Below are 20,764 nucleotides of genomic sequence, written 5' to 3'. Positions count from 1 at the left end.
TATTGCTATGTATAGGATTAATGTAAATGTAATGTAAATGTAAAGGAATCTGTTACTTTATTGTAACTATACCCTATTCATTTTATATCAGTTTTATTGAAGTCAGTTCAGCGGCTATGTGGTTAACTTCAGAGTGTAATAAAAGTTTGAGGCAGCTATATCGCTGTCAGCAATATGAGTGGATAAGATTATTGAAATACTGGCATGGTGTTATGTAAGTCATAAGAATCCTTCTGGACCGTTTTAGCCAACTGAAATGTGAGACAAATAAAAGTGCATCCAGCATCTTAAGTAGATCATACTGTAGACAAATAACTACACATTAGATTTAAACAACAACGTAACCTGTCATTAAAAGCTTAAATGTTTCTGTTCTAGCTTTTAAATATTAATTGAATACGGTTCCACCAGGGTGATAAATCAAACTAAGCAAAGCACGAGTTAACGGCCAACTCCGTAACAAGCATGAGGTGAGGAGACAGTTCAGATGTGTTTACAAGCTAAATTATATAAATAATAGCTGAACATATATATAAAGTTGTTGATGAGGATTAATGCCACTAAAATGGAACTAAATAGGGTCCGATTAGAATTCATGAAAATTGTTTTAGGTTAGTGGGGCAACATGGACTCACTCCATTACAGTATTTGAGGGTCAGTGGCAGTAACATTGGAATCAATTTGATGAATCAAACTTTTGATATTGTCATAATTATTAGTAATGACATCTCTCATTGACGTAAACTTCAGTGAAATTAAATTCAGAGACAAATATGACATTAAAAAGTCATGTAATGGGAGTGTGTTGCTCCTGGATGTGGGAGGCGCTAGTTAGGGACAGACACATAGAGGTCTCTCATCCAATTCATTTCCTTTCCCAGAGTGGTCCATAATTAACTTTTGCTTGGTTGGCACTTCCAACCAGATATAAGGAGGCTGAGGCCCCAGCATCCATAAGTCAGATACCTTCTTCCTCTGTGGTAAGACCTCTCCACCTCCTTAGATTTCTACATTTGTGAAAGTTATCAGTTGCACTTGTAGTTGAATTGGACATGGCTGTAATGATTTAGTTGAATTATGTTTTCTAGCCCTTTTGGGGCTAAATGATAAGGCTTTAGACTTGTGTGTTTTCACAACACTCTCATGTTTCACAGGGTCCTCCAAGAAGTACACATTCATCTGTAGGAGGGGAAAAAGAAGGTGAGACATGGTTTGAGTCTTCACATAAAAAGTGATGAGAATATTCTGAGAAACACCGCTCATCTAACTCTGTTGACTGGGGAGGAAGTACCCACAGAGTCAATCATGTTTCTTGTTTAATCTCTTTGCTAGTGATCCGTCACCATGAGTACGGACGCTGAGATGCAAATCTACGGCAAGGCTGCCATATACCTCCGTAAGTCTGAGAAGGAGAGGATGGAGGCACAAGCCACGCCCTTTGATTCAAAGAACTCCTGCTATGTGGCAGACAAGGTGGAGCTGTACCTTAAGGGTCTGGTCACTGCCAGGGGCGATGGGAAGTGTACTGTAACAGTCACCAAACCTGACGGTTCTAAGGAGGTAAGCCTGATCTGAAAAGTATTCAAGTTCAAGTTCGAGTAATTACTCTATTTCTTGAAAAATCATCAAAATGATCAAAAACATTTCAATAGACTATTTAAAATCTTTAACAAAATGTATATTAAGAAGCATTTATAGTTTTTTGTTAGCGGAATATAACCTTCAAACACATCAAGTTTAAAGCTGCTATTCAAAATTGGCATGGAATTTGTGATATTGACAAGTCAAGAATCGTGATTTATGTGTCATTGGGTGATAACAAAGTAGTTGGATTAAATGTGTGTATGCATTATAATTTTTTAAGCTTGTATTTAATTAGCAAAAAGCATTCAGTCACGTCCACTTTGATCTGCGTGTAATCTAGATTTCTGACTGTTTCAGGAAGGAAAAGAGTTCAAAGATGCAGACATCTACGAGATGAATCCCCCTAAGTATGACAAGATTGAGGACATGGCCATGATGACCTACCTGAATGAAGCCTCTGTGTTGTATAACCTCAAAGAGCGTTATGCAGCATGGATGATCTATGTAAGAAACCTGCACATACAAACACACACACATACATGAACATAATATATACACAAATATAGTCCTACACATAAATGAATGGTAGAAAACAATGATATCAATTCAGTAGACCCACATCAGTTTACAAAAGTACACCCACATCCTCACATAAATCCAGGTAAAAGTCAATCTGACTTTACTAATCCCCTAATTTAATTTTCATCCAGACCTACTCTGGGCTCTTCTGTGCCACGGTGAACCCCTACAAGTGGCTCCCCGTGTACGACGCCGAGGTTGTCAACGCCTACAGAGGGAAGAAGAGGGTGGAGGCTCCACCCCATATCTTCTCCGTCTCTGACAACGCCTTTCAGTTCATGATGATTGGTACGAGCTCTCATGGATGCTTGGATGCATGGATGGAGGGGTGGATGGTTTGATGGATGGACGTCCATAATTGCATATCGATCTCAAAGTCTATTAGGTGCTTATGGATAGATGGATGGATGCATCAATGGAAGTTCTAATATGCTTTAGAGAGGTATCTACTGTTTTCTAGTCTAGGTAATAACAGTTTGCTGGGAATATCTGATTCCACTAGCCTTGAACATAATATGTTCCAAATTGAAATTCGTGATGATGCTATGAATGCAGTAATGTCCCCATAATGATACTTGAGTATGATAAGCAATGTGTTTTGGTTCCAGATAAGGAGAACCAGTCCGTCCTGATTACGTAAGTTGTTTACTAAAATGTTATTGAGAAGGTGTTTCTATTGTAATAAGTTGGGTCTCTTGGTGTGATGAAATACATGACATTATGAATGGATTAGAGCATTAGGCTATGTGTAATAATGAGTTGATACATGGGAATATTAGAAAATATTTACTTATGTTAGGAAACTGTGTATTTTTCTATGCTATTTCTTAGTGAAAGTCAATCTGACACTCAAACATGTACCTAAACTCCCTCTTTCTCTGTCATATAAACCAGTGGAGAATCCGGTGCAGGAAAGACTGTCAACACCAAGCGTGTCATCCAGTACTTTGCCACCATTGCAGTGTCTGGTGCCAAGAAGGAAGTAGACCCCAACAAAATGCAGGTAGGTTGTGCTCATGATTGGCTTTTTAACACATTTCAGTTTGGTTGGCTGTGTAAACTTATTTTCCAGTGGTGAATCCTGTTTCAAGGAAAGTGTTCAAACAATTGAGAAAAACTAACTTCACCACATTGCCAGTTTTTGAGCAACTTGTGTTTGTTTCAATCAGGGGTCTCTTGAGGATCAGATCATTGCAGCTAACCCTCTGCTGGAGTCTTACGGTAATGCCAAAACAGTGAGGAACGACAACTCGTCTCGCTTTGTAAGTATGAAGGGCATACTGTGGAAGTTACCTTACATTGGAAAAATGTAATTCAGTAGTTCCCTATTGTTATACAGATTTAACATCTTATTTTGATCACTCTTTTGTTGCTGAGAATTTTCCTGCACAAAAGGAAATGCAAACTTGTAGTGCATTTGAGGTTCTAAAGTTTGTAATTTCCATTTGATTTGCTGTTTCAAAAAATGTATCAACCCATACAAAATTATTTATAATCCACATAATAATTTACATTTCCTGTTGATGCAGGATTATTTTCCTGCTGTAGCAAACTGGATCCAACATTTGTCCAACAAACTGTAACATTTAAAGGGGTCTATCAAAGTAAAATGTTAGATTTATTTGTTGACCTATTTCTAACCCCCATGCTCTACTATAGGGTAAATTCATCAGGATTCACTTCCAAGGTGGTAAACTGGCTAAAGCTGACATTGAGACCTGTGAGTTGGTTTTGATTGTTTCTCAATGCTTTCCTAAATTCACACAGATAATTGTTTGGAGATCCTCAAATGTAAATGTATCTCATGTTCTCTCTCTTGCTCTCTCCTCTCATTCTCTCTCTCCTCTCTCTCACTCTCGTTGTGTCTCTCCCTCTCTCTTTCTCCCTCAGACCTGCTGGAGAAGTCCAGAGTGTCTTTCCAGCTGCCCGATGAGAGAGGCTACCACATCTTCTTCCAGATGATGACAGGCCACAAACCTGAGCTAGTTGGTACGAAAATAAGAGGTTCATGGGAGATTCTTCCCACCCCCATCTATGGAACTTATTACAAATATTCATAATCCACACTAATAATACTTATACAATGAGACATGGGTCAGGTCTTTGGGAAATATCTATCAAGTAATGCACTGTGATGCACTAGTCCACAAGTCTCAGTCCCCTCTTTTGATGCTATTTATTATATACTACATGTATCCTTGAGTCCATCTATTGAGTAAAGAATTCTAAGAGATTTAACTGTCAAGCTGTTCTCTGTTGTCCATAGAAATGGCGCTCATCACCACCAACCCCTACGACTTCCCCATGTGCAGCCAGGGTCAGATCACTGTGGCCAGCATCAATGACAATGAAGAGCTGGATGCCACAGATGTGAGTCAAACAAAGGGTTAACCAAACTCTAGATATGGAATGGGTAGGACCACCATACACACTGAATGCACTGTGCAATTCCGAATTTGTGGAAGCTGGGAATATTCAAGTCCTTTTTTATTTGATTCTAATTTTTTTGTTTTATGCCTTGGTTAGTTAGGAACTCTTCATGCCTTTACACTTAACCTTCAGGCACATACAGTACGAGTCAAAAGTTTGGACACACCTACTCATTCAAGTATTTTTGTTTATTTTTACTATTTTCACCTGGAATGCTTTTCCAACCGTCTTGAAGGAGTTCCCACATATGCTGAGCACTTGTTGGCTGCTTTTCCTTCACTCTGCGGTCCAACTCATTCTAAACCATCTCAATTGGGTTGAGGTCGGGAGATTGTGATGGCCAGGTCATCTGATGCAGCAGTCCATCACTCTCCTTCTTGGTCAAATAGCCCTTACACAGCCTGGAGGTATGTTGGGTCATTGTCCTGTTGAAAAACAAAATGACAGTGCAAACCAGATGGGACTGCGTATCGCTGCAGAATGATGTGGTAGCCATGCTGGTTTAGTGTGCCTTGAATTCTAAATAAATCACTGACACCATCACACCTCCTCCTCCATGCTTCAAGGTGGGAGCCACACATGCGGAGATCATCCATTCACCTACTCTGCATCTCACAAAGACACGGCGGTTGGAACCAAAAATCTCACATTTGGACTCATCAGACCAAAGGACAGATTTCCACCAGTCTAATGTCCATTGCTCGTGTTTCTTGGCCCAAGCAAGTCTCTTCTTATTATTGGTGTCCTTTAGTGGTGGTTTCTTTGCAGCAATCGACCATGAAGTCCTGATTCATGCAGTCTCCTCTGAACAGTTGATGTTGAGATGTGTCTGTTACTTGAACTTGAGCATTTATTTGGGCTGCAATTTCTGAGGCTTGTAACTCTAATGAACTTATCCTCTGCAGCAGAGGTAACTCTGGGACTTCCATTCTTGTGGCGGTCCTCATAATGATGGAATGTCATTTCTCTTTGCTTATTTGAGCTGTTCTTGCCATAATATGGACTTGGTATTTTACCAAATAGGGCTATCTTCTGTATACCACCCCTACCTTGTCACAACACAACTGATTGGCTCAAACGCATTAAGAAGGAAATCAATTCCACAAATTAACAAGGTACACCTGTTAATTGAAATGCATTCCAGGTGATAACCTCATGAAGCTGGTTGAGATGACATCAAGGCTACTTTGAAGAATCTCAAATATAAAATATATTTTAATTGTTTAACATTGTTTTGGTAACTACATGATTCCATATGTGTTATTTCATAGTTTTGATGTCTTCACTATTATTCTACAAAGTAGAAAATAGTAAATATAAAGACAAACCCTGGAATGAGTAGGTGTGTCCAAACTTTTGACTGGTACTGTACATGTAAGACATCAACATGAGAGTGCCACTAAGTGCCCTGTCGAACTGTGTTAAACTCATTTTGTGCTACCTTCTTCTAGTGTGTTGGCCAAGCGTTATCATGTGGAACAAAGAAGCCATCCAAATCTATCCATCCCATTGTTCTGCAGTGAGCAGCACAGAACTGTAGTGTAACTGAGCAAACTACCGTTCAGTTCATCACTGTTGTACTTCCTCTTTAATGCCAGGATGCCATTACAATCCTGGGCTTCACTAATGAAGAGAAGCTTGCCATCTACAAGCTGACAGGAGCTGTACTGCACCATGGCAACTTGAAATTCAAGCAGAAGCAGCGTGAGGAGCAGGCCGAGCCAGACGGCACAGAGGGTGAGTCCCACTCATAGATATACAATATGTAAAGCATTAGTCCCATTCCCAAACATAGAAATAGAACATGTAAGACAGACAGTGACACATGAAAGTCAGGCAGGAGATCATTTCTAGAGAACAAATTCCAACCTCCAGAAATGATGGATGTGGGTGAATCAAAAACTAACTCACAAAGAAGTTAGCCAAACTATTTTGTCATTGTGACATTAAAAACAAGTGATCTTGTGTGCCTGAGTCTGTTGTTGTTGGTTCTCTCTCCAGTGGCTGATAAAATCGCCTACCTGCTGGGCCTGAACTCAGCTGAGATGTTGAAGGCTCTGTGCTACCCCAGAGTGAAGGTTGGCAACGAGTATGTGACCAAGGGTCAGACTGTGCCTCAGGTAAGGCGGCCAAACACAGCATCTACCATTTTCCGAGCACTGGAATTATTTTGGGGTGCATACTTTTGTTTTTCCCAAGCTCTTATCACCTTATCACTAGACATGGTCAATATCTCCTGTATTAATTTGAGGTATTATTATTACAGGTTAATAACTCAGTCAGCGCTCTGGCCAAGTCTATCTATGAGAGGATGTTCTTGTGGATGGTCATCCGTATCAACGAGATGTTGGACACCAAGAATCCAAGGCAGTTCTATATCGGTGTGCTCGATATTGCCGGGTTTGAGATCTTTGATGTGAGTATGAGACCAGAACAAGACAATTAGTTGTGATTGAGATGGATTACAGCCTTGTATGATGAAATGATCCCTTTTAAAACTCCATCAACAGTACAACAGCATGGAGCAGCTGTGCATCAACTTCACCAATGAGAAACTGCAACAGTTTTTCAACCACACCATGTTCGTCCTGGAGCAAGAGGAGTACAAGAAGGAGGGAATCGTCTGGGCCTTCATTGACTTCGGCATGGACTTGGCTGCCTGCATTGAGCTTATTGAGAAGGTAAACTGTCTGTGAGGATTATAACAGACCACAACAGCAAAGCTCATAGGGAGCGCTGTGTGAGACATTATCACAGTTTTACAACGTATCTGACTGTTGAGAACTCAATATGTTTCCTATTATGTGTCCCTAAATGTATATAATCCTATAATAACATTTTTACTGAAGGAATGTGATCCTTAATGTAAATATCACTAATTTGATATACATCTCTTTTCGTAAAGCCATTGGGCATCTTCTCCATCCTTGAAGAGGAGTGCATGTTCCCCAAGTCTTCAGACACTACCTTCAAGGACAAGCTGTACGCCCAGCATCTTGGGAAAACAAAGGCGTTTGAGAAGCCCAAGCCTGCCAAAGGCAAGGCAGAGGCCCACTTCTCCCTGGTGCACTACGCGGTACTGTGGACTACAACATCACTGGCTGGCTGGAGAAGAACAAGGGATCCCCTGAACGACTCAGTTTGTCAGTTATATGGGAAGTCAGGAGTCAAACTTTTGGCTGCCCTGTATCCTCCTCCCCCACCTGAGGGTAAGACTAGCATCACGTCAAAATATTTATTTAAGCACTAGTTACAACTCCGACTCAAACTTTCTGTAAAGTCTTTGAATTAGTGGAGGCTGCTGAGGGGAGGACAGTTCATAGTAATGGCTGGAACAGAGCGAACGGAAGAAACCATGTGTTTGATACCATTCCACCTATTCCGCTCCAGCCATTACTTCGAGCCCGTCCTCCCCGATTAAGGTGCCACCAACCTCCTGTGCTTTTAATGTATCCATTTCTCAGGGTTAATTCACTGGGTTAACTCATACAATAGGTGTTATTTTACATAATCTCATTGGCAGCATTTGCCTCTAGATAAGTGTGATAAGTTAACCCGAGATTCTCTGGTTTATCATTAGTGTGCTTGCTGAAGACAAGACCACTCTAGTTTTCTTACATACTCTTATTATTATTATATTTATTCCACCCGCTCTAGGAAATGTACTTTTCTAGTTATCTTCAACTTTTCCCCATTTTAACAGATAAAGCCAAGAAAGGAGGCAAGAAGAAGGGTGGTTCAATGCAGACTGTGTCCTCCCAGTTCAGGGTGAGCTTTTGAAACGTGTATATTCAGTCCTTCAAAAGGTGCATTGATAATCATAAATGATGTCTGAGAAAATGGTTTGTAACCCTCTTACAGGAGAACTTACATAAGCTGATGACCAACTTGAGGAGCACTCATCCTCACTTTGTGCGCTGCCTGATCCCCAATGAGTCAAAGACTCCAGGTACAAGAAATATTGAGTTAAATATGTCATCTTATAAGTACAGTATCAGTGACTTTAACAATCTCAATCTTTAACTTGTTTATGAGTATTAAAAGAGACTTGGTTTGTTTTACCAGGTCTGATGGAGAACTTCCTGGTTATCCACCAGCTCAGGTGTAATGGTGTACTGGAGGGTATCAGGATCTGCAGAAAGGGCTTCCCCAGCAGAATCATCTATGCTGACTTCAAGCAGAGGTACACACAAACACACACAGAAAGATCTGCTCCAAGGGATTTCCCAGCATCAGAATAGGCTTACTTTTTACGAAATATTACCAACATATTACAACTTGACATATGTTAATAATGACTCCTCATTCAGGTACAAAGTACTGAATGCCAGTGTCATCCCCGAGGGCCAGTTCATGGACAACAAGAAGGCTTCTGAGAAGCTGCTTGGTTCCATTGATGTGAATCATGAAGACTACAAGTTTGGGCACACAAAGGTCAGTCAAATACCCCAGCAAAAGCTGACAACAAAACACAACTTCAATGATAATTTAAACCCTTACCATATAAAATCTCTCCAGTTGATCTATCCATCCTTTTGTTCTTTCTTCTTCATTTAACTAAAGAAAAAGGTGGAAAAACATTGTAGTGTTTTTGTCTTCAAAGTCATACAAGTATAGAAGAGAAACTAAACTCATTATCATGTGCATTGTGTCAGAGTGGTATGGCTGCAGTTATCTGTATCTGTGGACATTATTAATCTACAACTGTACAATAACTAATAACTTAGAAACATCTTATCCCATGGTTAGTTTGTAACCATTGCAAAGTTAATGTTGTTCAAATCAATCTAGTGGAGTTGTTCCCCTCTTTTGATTCAACCCTTTCTATCTGTCACCATCTGTGGTTCCATTGACCATGTTAACCTGTGTCTCAGGTGTTCTTCAAAGCTGGTCTGCTGGGTGTCCTGGAGGAGATGAGAGATGAGAAGCTGGCCTCTCTGGTCGGCATGGTCCAGGCTCTCAGCCGTGGATTCCTCATGAGGAGAGAGTTTAGCAAGATGATGGAGAGGAGGTGAGGAATTGTGGACATCTTGGCAAAGCTTTCTGTCAACTACCTGTATCTACTGCATTATGATTACATGCTGTATATGCTGTGAGTTGTTCAGAATGAGAAAGTACATCTTATAATGCTCTATTAAAGCTTTTGGTTAATTCATTTATGAAGTCAAAAAATGGATGTAGCAAATAAGGATTCTATCTTTATAGCTTCAGTTTGGGGTTTGGCTGTTCAATTGTCATTTAGATTTGTGGTATTTACCCATTCATTCTTGAAGAATATAAAATGCCCCATGAGCTTAGCATGACCTGTCAGTCCTTGCATCTAGACCGCTGTCTGTGAATTTAAGAGGGGTTACACTTCCCTAGCCCCATTCCTCAGCTGTAAACAAACAGTGGCGGGGGTGTTCTGTTTTGTTGTTCTTTGAATACCAGAATGTAGCTTTAAGCATGTCACTCACCATGCCACCTTATCCTTTCTGTCGACCAGAGAATCCATTTACGCCATCCAGTACAACGTCCGCTCATTCATGAATGTGAAAACCTGGCCATGGATGAAGTTGTACTTCAAGATCAAGCCCCTGCTGCAGAGCGCTGAGACTGAGAAGGAGCTGGCCAACATGAAGGAGAACTATGATAAGATGACGACAGACCTGGCCAAGGCTCTGGCCACGAAGAAGCAAATGGAGGAGAAGTTGGTGTCCCTGACGCAGGAGAAGAATGACCTGGCACTTCAAGTTGCATCTGTGAGTGAAAAACACCTCATATGGGCACATTTACACACACATGAATACACACACATATGAAGACACTGTGAAGTATGTGGCTAACTCACACATTGTTATTGTCCATGTTATGTATTTCATGAATTTCTATTGATTTGGTCTGACCTTGAATATACAAAGTGAGGCCGCTGATTTTTTCTCGTGTTCTGAAACCAGGAAGGAGAGAGTCTGAACGATGCTGAGGAAAGGTGCGAGGGGCTCATCAAGAGCAAGATCCAGCAGGAGGCTAAACTCAAAGAGACGACCGAGAGGCTGGAGGATGAGGAGGAGATCAATGCTGAGTTGACTGCCAAGAAGAGGAAGCTGGAGGATGAGTGCTCTGAGCTGAAGAAGGACATTGATGACCTGGAGCTCACCCTGGCCAAAGTGGAGAAGGAGAAGCACGCCACTGAAAACAAGGTCTAGTTTCTTACCATAGACAGTCTAACCAAACAGTAATCCAAACAATAATCAACTCAAAACATAGCTTAACAGAAATGGAATTCAAGTTGCATTGTGGGTGCAGGAAAAATTAAGACACAACAGTGGAATTTCAGTTGCAGGGTACTCCCCACATTCATTGCATGTTCTGTTCCCCCTCATTTATGACTTCCACTCAGTACACTGGCATGGTGTACACTGCCATCTAGTGTTGAATCTATAGTACAGTACTTGTTGACACATTGCTCATTTAAATGAACGCAATATATAACAAACTAAATCTCCCCTTTATGGTGAAGTATAATTATGTTTGACCATTTTCAGGTTAAAAACCTGACAGAGGAGATGGCATCTATGGATGAGAGTGTTGCCAAGCTGACCAAGGAGAAGAAAGCCCTCCAAGAGGCCCACCAGCAGACACTGGACGACCTGCAGGCAGAGGGAGGACAAAGTCAACACTCTGACCAAGGCCAAGACCAAGCTGGAACAGCAAGTGGATGACGTGAGTGGAGTTCGACATTTTAACCATGATAGAATGTAAGATGATATTATCTTCAGTTGTTTAGATTTAAACAATATATGTGTTTTTATCTTATAGCTTGAGGGTTCTCTGGAGCAAGAGAAGAAGCTCCGTATGGACCTAGAGAGATCCAAGAGAAAGCTGGAGGGAGATCTGAAACTGGCCCAGGAGTCCATAATGGACCTGGAGAATGACAAGCAGCAAGCTGATGAGAAAATCAAGAAGTAAACACAAACAAATGACTACAGTATCAGCTGCTATAATGGTTGTTCTTGACTAATTATGAATTAGCATTTGGACGGCATCAGTTTCTTTACACTATCAATTTGCATGTCATTCTTTACACTAACAAACCTAAACCAACTCTGCAATCAACGTGTTTGTGTTTTTTAGAAAGGAGTTTGAGACCACTCAGCTCCTCAGCAAGATTGAGGATGAACAGTCTCTGGGAGCTCAGCTGCAGAAGAAGATCAAGGAACTCCAGGTACAGTACAGGATATACGCTCCAGTACAGAAAAGCACACACCTGAATCATTTCCTGAAAAGAATTGACACTTTTACTTGTAGCCGACAGTTTTCCTGGTGGCTTCTAATGGCTCAGTAGGTTGGAAGATGGTGTTTCTTGTTGGTGCTTCTTACCATTGTGGTTTTGGTTCCTGCATGGGACACTGTCTACTGAATATATTAGTGTAACTGGCTTTGTTAACACATTTATGTCCCCTGTTCTAGGCCCGTATTGAGGAGCTGGAGGAGGAAATTGAGGCTGAGCGTGCTGCCAGGGCTAAGGTTGAAAAGCAGAGGGCTGATCTCTCCAGGGAACTTGAGGAGATCAGCGAGAGGCTGGAGGAGGCCGGAGGCGCCACTGCTTCTCAGATTGAGATGAACAAGAAGCGTGAGGCTGAGTTCCAGAAGCTGCGTCGTGATCTTGAAGAGTCCACCCTGCAGCATGAGGCCACAGCCGCCGCTCTGCGAAAGAAGCAGGCTGACAGTGTGGCTGAGCTCGGGGAGCAGATCGACAACCTGCAGCGCGTCAAGCAGAAGCTGGAGAAGGAGAAGAGCGAGTACAAGATGGAGATTGATGACCTTTCCAGCAACATGGAGGCCGTCGCCAAGGCTAAGGTGAGTAGTGATGTTTTGGTCAAGCAGTGTTGAGGAGGGTCAACTACATTACCATTCAACTGAACTGAGGTTGACAGGAGTCCCATTTATAAAGTAATTATGGTACATGTTTCACTAACAGGGCAATCTGGAGAAGATGTGCCGTACTCTTGAGGACCAGCTGAGCGAGCTCAAGACTAAGAATGATGAGAATGTTCGCCAGGTCAATGACATCAGCGGACAGAGGGCCAGACTCCTGACAGAAAATGGTACCATCAACAATGAACAACAATCCAATGCTTTCCTTCAGTAAAACACAATAACATGTGTTGGGGGCTGTATCCACACTGTACTATTCACCACCTAACATTGCCCTACGATACCTCCAAATACATTTTCAATCTTAGAGAACAGAGACCCTATTAACTAGATATCCCTCTATCCCTGCAGGTGAGTTTGGCCGCCAGTTGGAGGAGAAGGAAGCCCTGGTGTCTCAGCTGACCAGAGGAAAACAGGCCTTCACCCAGCAGGTGGAGGAGCTGAAGAGGGCGATTGAGGAGGAGATCAAGGTAAAATGGACTCCACTGTCCATAGAGTTTAGAGCAATATCTTCATATAGATGGTGACTACGTGACCCTCAGAGTCACCTTTTATCTCTCCTCCCTCAGAGACTCCTACTGTCTCTCCACCCTCAGAGACTCCTACTGTCTCTCCACCCTCAGAGACTCCTACTGTCTCTCCACCCTCAGAGACTCCTACTGTCTCTCCACCCTCAGAGACTCCTACTGTAATTTGTTTGTCTATCTCTCTAACATCTCTGTCTTTCTCTTTCACAGGCTAAAAATGCACTGGCCCATGGTGTCCAGTCTGCACGTCATGACTGTGACCTCCTGAGGGAGCAGTTTGAGGAGGAGCAGGAGGCCAAGGCAGAGCTGCAACGCGGCATGTCCAAGGCCAACAGCGAGGTGGCTCAGTGGAGGACTAAGTATGAAACTGATGCCGTCCAGCGCACAGAGGAGCTGGAGGATGCCAAGTGAGTCACACGCAACAGAAAAAACTCAAATATAGGGTGTGGATGTTGAGGGTGGTAGGGGGGCTCTGAGAAAATGTTACATCAATATATATTGTAACATTTGTTTCAAAACTACAAAACCACCTAACAGGAAAAAGCTGGCCCAGCGTCTGCAGGAGGCTGAGGAGACCATTGAGGCGACCAACTCCAAGTGTGCCTCCCTGGAGAAGACCAAGCAGAGGCTGCAGGGAGAGGTGGAGGACCTCATGATTGACGTTGAGAGAGCCAACGCATTGGCCGCCAACCTCGACAAGAAGCAGAGGAACTTTGACAAGGTAAAAATGAAAACCTAATTTTCTGCTACATAATCAATTGTAGTTTAATTGTAGCATGTTTCTGATTCAAAACTCTTCATCTATGACTTCTAATGAAAATCCCATGTATTTCCCTAGGTTCTGGCAGAGTGGAAGCAGAAGTATGAGGAGGGTCAGGCAGAGCTGGAAGGAGCTCAGAAGGAGTCTCGCTCTATGAGCACTGAACTCTTCAAGATGAAGAACTCCTACGAGGAGGCTCTGGATCATCTGGAGACTCTGAAGAGAGAGAACAAGAACCTGCAACGTGAGCATTTGACAGCAATTATATTTGGCTCATGTTTGATTAGCAAGATTAATTATTGTTAATTAATTAACTGTTATTATGATTCAATGTCAACTTCAGTGAACTGGCGATATCCACTGAAAATCTCCCAAGTCTAAACTGCTCCTGTGTGTGTGTGTGCAGAGGAGATCTCTGACCTGACTGAGCAGATCGGAGAGACTGGCAAGAGCATCCATGAGCTGGAGAAGGCCAAGAAGACCGTGGAGACAGAGAAGTCTGAGATCCAGACCGCTCTGGAGGAGGCTGAGGTACAAACTATAGCTGTTTGATGGGAAAAGCAGTGTTACACTAGCCAATGCCAGCTACAGTCTAATGCTCCCTGCTTTGGTGTTTATTGTAGTTATATATATTTAATTCCTACATCCAAATGTATTGAACACAATTGGCCTGACTGCTTCTGTTTGTCCAGGGCACACTGGAGCACGAGGAATCCAAGATTCTGCGTGTGCAACTGGAGCTCAACCAGATCAAGGGTGAGGTGGACAGGAAGATTGCTGAGAAGGACGAGGAGATGGAGCAGATCAAGAGGAACAGCCAGAGGGTGGTTGAGTCCATGCAGAGCACCCTGGACTCTGAGGTCAGGAGCAGGAATGATGCCCTGAGGGTGAAGAAGAAGATGGAGGGAGACCTGAACGAGATGGAGATCCAGCTGAGCCACTCCAACAGGCAGGCCGCTGAGGCCCAGAAACAGCTGAGGAACGTCCAGGGACAGCTCAAGGTAAAGGGACTGGGACATCAGGTTCAAAACCTAAACATGGCTAGGGATTTGTTTGTGAATCTGAGAAATTAAAAAGAGTGGTTTATGTACTAAAGGTAACGATACTGGAGAAATTCGTACCAATTTACATTTCTGTCACTTATCGATCCTATCGCCCCTACTTCCACAAGTCCTAATGAACATATGTCATTGTGAACCCCAGGATGCCCAATTGCACCTTGATGACGCTGTTCGTGTCGCAGAGGACATGAAGGAACAGGCAGCCATGGTGGAGCGCAGAAACGGTCTGATGGTGGCTGAAATCGAGGAGCTGAGAGTTGCTCTGGAGCAGACAGAGAGAGGCCGCAAAGTGGCTGAGACTGAGCTGGTAGACGCCAGCGAGCGTGTTGGACTGCTGCACTCCCAGGTATGGGTCAAAAGCCATTTCCAATGGAACTCAACCAAGCATACAGTTTAAACACACCTGGAACTTGACAGTGCTTACTTTAGATTTTCATAATTTCAGCCTTGTGACTTGTAAGTTCTCTTGAGAGTTAAAAAAAGAGTCTTATTTCATCCTTCAGAACACCAGCCTTCTGAACACCAAGAAGAAGTTGGAGACTGACCTGGTGCAGGTGCAGGGAGAGGTGGACGATATTGTCCAGGAGGCCAGGAATGCAGAGGAGAAGGCCAAGAAGGCCATCACTGACGTGAGTTCTTTAATTACATCGACTTGATTTGTCCCCAAGTGCCAATGGTAGCTGGACTGGTTAAGAACAACAAAGATCTTAGAGGGGCGTTATGATTGGTGCCAATTGGTCCATAAATTAAACAAACTACTTTTCCAGGCGGCCATGATGGCTGAGGAGCTGAAGAAGGAGCAGGACACCAGCTCTCACCTGGAGAGGATGAAGAAGAACCTGGAGGTCACAGTCAAGGACCTGCAGCACCGCCTGGATGAGGCTGAGAATCTGGCCATGAAGGGAGGCAAGAAGCAACTCCAGAAACTGGAGTCCAGGGTGAGTTAACAGCAGGGTGGATTAGGGTGGATTGAAAGACAGATTGCTGGAAATGTATTTGATCATAAAAATTACCAGGAGCATTGTTTAATGACCTTTTCTCTCAATAACCCACATAGATCACATGTTCTCCAACTTTTGTGTCGAGGACCCCTTTTGTGATAGTGAATTCATCAGGGACCCCCTCATAATATCCGAAGACATCTCTTACTTTAGAATGATAAAAATAGCCTCCATGCAGGTTTACTGTTACTTCTGTAGTGCATGGCATGACTAATCAAGTCTCGGGCCCTGGGAAATGTTAAGTCAACCTCTTGGCATTAGATAGAAAATGTTGCCATTTTAAAGCTAATTTCCTGCAATTCTACACATTTAGCCTTTTTAAATGTTAAATGAGGATGCATTTATGATCATAACAAAACAAATTATAGTAATTTTACACTTATTTAGTGGAGTTGAGCCAAGACCTTCAAATAAATACAAATGTATTACTGTAGTTGCTTTGTTCAGGCTTGTACAGTTGTCTCAGCAGACTTCTTCTAAACTGCCATTTCATTAGTAGTAAGAATACAAATACAAATTCACAATAAATATCAACACACAATATAATGTACATTCATCCACTTAGTATCTCATAGTAATCATTTGTTACATCTAGTTACATTTGTTTCATTTCTCTCTATAGCGACATGTCTCATTCACCGGCCGTTGCTAGGGAAGCTAGCGTTGCTATGCAGGTTTACCAGCCAGCAGGCTAACGGCTGAATTAGTTTGTAGGCTAGCGGACTTTAATAAGTTCATAAAACCTGAAAACACAACATAACATCTTAACAAACATATGTACATACTCCAGAAACATTACCGTCTCGAATATGGTGCTTCTCCAGTCGCTTACCTCCAAAATAAAGATATACCAATGTTTTTATGTCGGTGCTTCTGTCTTGCTGTTGGCTCACTTGGCAAACTTCTCTCAACTGTCATAGCGCGAGCCTCCCATAATAGAAGCAATCTCATAACATTAAAACATGCGAGTGGCGTCCTCTAGTGGCCATACTGGTGCTGCACCAGAAACTGCTAAACTCATGACAAAATGGATAAATAGTCATATTACAAATACAAGAAGAATTGAGTTGTGAGCCTCCCAGACCCGTTGTGCATCTAATAGTTAAGAACATAAATTGTGGATTATTAATATGTACTGTATTGCACTCTCTAAAAAATTTCCAAAGATCCCTGGTTGTTTAATCCGTTCTTGCTAGAAATATTCATAAACACATTTAAATGTCAATTCACCTTTGGGAACCACTGACCTAGATAATGAAAAGTTGTTGTTATTATTAAAGACCCCTTCAATTAAACATTTAAAAGTACATAGGAACAGATAACAATTGTGCCTCCTTGACTGGGTAGAACACTACACCTCTGTTTTACAAAGATTTGTTACGTCTGATTTCACCACCTCAAACATATACGTTTATTTCTTCCACAAAGGTGCGTGAGCTCGAGACTGAGGTGGAGGCCGAGCAGAGAAGAGGTGTAGACGCGGTTAAGGGAGTCCGCAAGTATGAGCGCAGAGTCAAGGAGCTCACTTACCAGGTAAGAGAAAGTGCCTTCTTCACACACTTGACAGTAACACAGACAGGTTTGTGTATACAACTATACTGACATTGATTCTTTGATCTTCTCCCACAGACTGAGGAGGATAAGAAGAACGTTAGCAGACTTCAGGACCTGGTAGATAAGCTGCAGTTGAAAGTGAAGGCCTACAAGAGGAATTCTGAGGAAGCGGTGAGTCAAATACTCTGAAAGCATACATTTGAAAATGTATTTTCTCCCTACAAAATGTAATGTCCATACGGTTTAGTTGAAGTGTTGCTACAGCACATCAGTCAACAATGACTCAATTGATATTACAAGTAATTACTGAATAAATTATACACATTTCTGAGTGCCTCCTATGCCTATGTGTTACTAACTTAAAGGAGAGGGGGTTGAATAAATACAGTGGGGGAAAAAAGTATTTAGTCAGCCACCAATTGTGCAAGTTCTCCCACTTAAAAAGATGAGTGAGGCCTGTAATTTTCATCATAGGTACACGTCAACTATGACAGACAAAATGAGAAAAAAAATCCAGAAAATCACATTGTAGGATTTATTTATGAATTTATTTGCAAATTATGGTGGAAAATAAGTATTAGGTCAATAACAAAAGTTTCTCAATACTTTGTTATATACCCTTTGTTGGCAATGACACAGGTCAAACGTTTTCTGTAAGTCTTCACAAGGTTTTCACACACTGTTGCTGGTATTTTGGCCCATTCCTCCATGCAGATCTCCTCTAGAGCAGTGATGTTTTGGGGCTGTCGCTGGGCAACACGGACTTTCAACTCCCTCCAAAGATTTTCTATGGGGTTGAGATCTGGAGACTGGCTAGGCCACTCCAGGACCTTGAAATGCTTCTTACGAAGCCACTCCTTCGTTGCCCGGGTGGTGTGTTTGGGATCATTGTCATGCTGGAAAGACCCAGCCACGTTTCATCTTCAATGCCCTTGCTGATGGAAGGAGGTTTTCACTCAAAATCTCACGATACATGGCCCCATTCATTCTTTCCTTTACACGGATCAGTCGTCCTGGTCCCTTTGCAGAAAAACAGCCCCAAAGCATGATGTTTCCACCCCCATGCTTCACAGTAGGTATGGTGTTCTTTGGATGCAACTCAGCATTCTTTGTCCTCCAAACACGACTGAGTTGAGTTTTTACCAAAAAGTTATATTTTGGTTTCATCTGACCATATGACATTCTCCCAATCCTCTTCTGGATCATCCAAATGCACTCTAGCAAACTTCAGACGGGCCTGGACATGTACTGGCTTAAGCAGGGGGACACGTCTGGCACTGCAAGATTTGAGTCCCTGGCGGCGTAGTGTTTACTGATGGTAGGCTTTGTTACTTTGGTCCCAGCTCTCTGCAGGTCATTCACTAGGTCCCCGTGTGGTTCTGGGATTTTGCTCACCGTTCTTGTGATCATTTTGACCCCCGGGGTGAGATCTTGCGTGGAGCCCCAGATCGAGGGAGATTATCAGTGGTCTTGTATGTCTTCCATTTCCTAATAATTGCTCCCACAGTTGATTTCTTCAAACCAAGCTGCTTACCTATTGCAGATTCAGTCTTCCCCAGCCTGGTGCAGGTCTACAATTTTGTTTCTGGTGTCCTTTGACAGCTCTTTGGTCATGGCCATAGTGGAGTTTGGAGTGTGACTGTTTGAGGTTGTGGACAGGTGTCTTTTATACTGATAACACGTTCAAACAGGTGCCATTAATACAGGTAACGAGTGGAGGACAGAGGAGCCTCTTAAAGAAGAAGTTACAGGTCTGTGAGAGCCAGAAATCTTGCTTGTTTGTAGGTGACCAAATACTTATTTTCCACCATAATTTGCAAATAAATTCATAAAAAAACGTGTACCTGTGATGAAAATTACAGGCCTCTCTCATCATTTTAAGTGGGAGAACTTGCACAATTGGTGGCTGACTAAATACTTTTTTCCCCCACTGTATTTGCTGGTCTAGTGGTGGTGCTGGAGGCAGCGGTTTGATCCCCTGTTCCTCCACTCACATTCTCTGCTGTATCATCCATCTACCTATATACGTTGCTATCCTAAATCTGCCAATATTTGTTTGATTGAAAATACCTTTAAAAATGTATATTTTAATTTTCTACCTGAAGCTTCAATGTCTAAATACTGATGTTCTGCTCTCCCTGTCTTTTAGTTTAGTTGAATAAGTGTTGCTACTTCACATTGCTGTACAGGGGGATGGTCTAGTGATAGTGCTGGAGGCAGCGGTTTGATCCCCTGTTCCGCCACTCACTTTCTCTGCTGTATCATCCATCTCGCTATATACATTGCTATCCTAAATGTATATTTTAATTTGCTACCTGAAGCTTCAATGTCTAAATACTGATGTTCTGCTCTCCCTGTCTTTTCCTCACCCAGGAGGAAGCAGCAAACCAGCACATGTCTAAGTTCAGGAAGGTTCAGCATGAGCTGGAGGAGGCTGAGGAGCGTGCTGACATCGCTGAGACTCAGGTCAACAAGCTCAGAGCCAAGACCCGTGACACTGGAAAGGTACAGAACTGATGCTAAATCTACACCTGTTCAATACTGACCTTTTACACTCACTCAACTGTATTTAAGATCTTTGAGAAGCACATTTCAGGTAGGGCAAAAAAATCTAATAAGATTAATTCAGTTAGTACTTCACCCTGAAAATCCAAGCTGAGCACTGAGCATTAAATGCTTGATCCATTATATTCTTTCCAAGTGTTCATCTATTTATCATGTTCATTATTATTACTGATCCATTATATTCTATCCAAGTCTATCCATATATTTATCATGTTCATTATTATTACTGATCCATTATATTCTATCAAAGTCTATCCATATATTTATCATGTTCATTATTATTACTGATCCATTATATTCTTTCTTCCTTCTTACAGGGCAAAGAAGTTGCTGAATAAACAAGACCAAGTCTTATCATTTTCCTGTGTTGCATAAAATATGATTTTCATGGTGAAATGTTGAGCATTGATTAAAAACATGTAGACCTACATACACTTCCTTTGTGACTGTGGACTTATTACTCAGCAAACAGCTTTTTCATACCATAAAAATATTGTACTTTAAATAATGGAGCAATCTGGGATTCAAACAGCAAAAGTGGTCACCCCGACAAAGCAGTCAGTCTTTTTCAGTAAACAGCTGAGGGATGAGGCTGGAGAAATATAACCCCTCTCAAATTTTCAGATGCAAGGACTGCAAGCTTCTTCTTGCTTAGTCTTACATTTATTGAATTCAATGTACAGTGGTTTGCGAAAGTATTCACCCCCCTTGGCATTTTTCCTATTTTGTTGCCTTACAACCTGGAATTAAAATGGATTTTGGGGGGGTTTGTATCATTTGATTTAC

The 20,764-nt window shown here is 42.0% G+C and overlaps 1 long non-coding RNA gene and 1 pseudogene across 1 annotated transcript; one reads left to right on the top strand and one right to left on the bottom strand.

The window, feature by feature from the left end:
* The first annotated feature begins 930 nt into the window (after positions 1–930).
* On the top strand, positions 931–20,412 carry LOC121560202 (annotated as a pseudogene).
* Positions 2,028–9,543, bottom strand: LOC121562431. The gene is made up of 3 exons (XR_006660318.1): positions 9,457–9,543; positions 9,094–9,150; positions 2,028–2,097 (listed from the first exon to the last, which is right to left on the bottom strand). It is a non-coding gene; the product is annotated as an uncharacterized LOC121562431 (long non-coding RNA).
* Positions 20,413–20,764: the final 352 nt, after the last annotated feature.

The sequence above is a fragment of the Coregonus clupeaformis genome, unplaced genomic scaffold (assembly GCF_020615455.1).
Source record: "Coregonus clupeaformis isolate EN_2021a unplaced genomic scaffold, ASM2061545v1 scaf2534, whole genome shotgun sequence".
Lineage (NCBI taxonomy): Eukaryota > Metazoa > Chordata > Actinopteri > Salmoniformes > Salmonidae > Coregonus > Coregonus clupeaformis.
The sequence above is the reverse complement of the archived record's forward strand: the minus strand, read 5'-3'. Positions and strand labels throughout refer to the sequence as shown.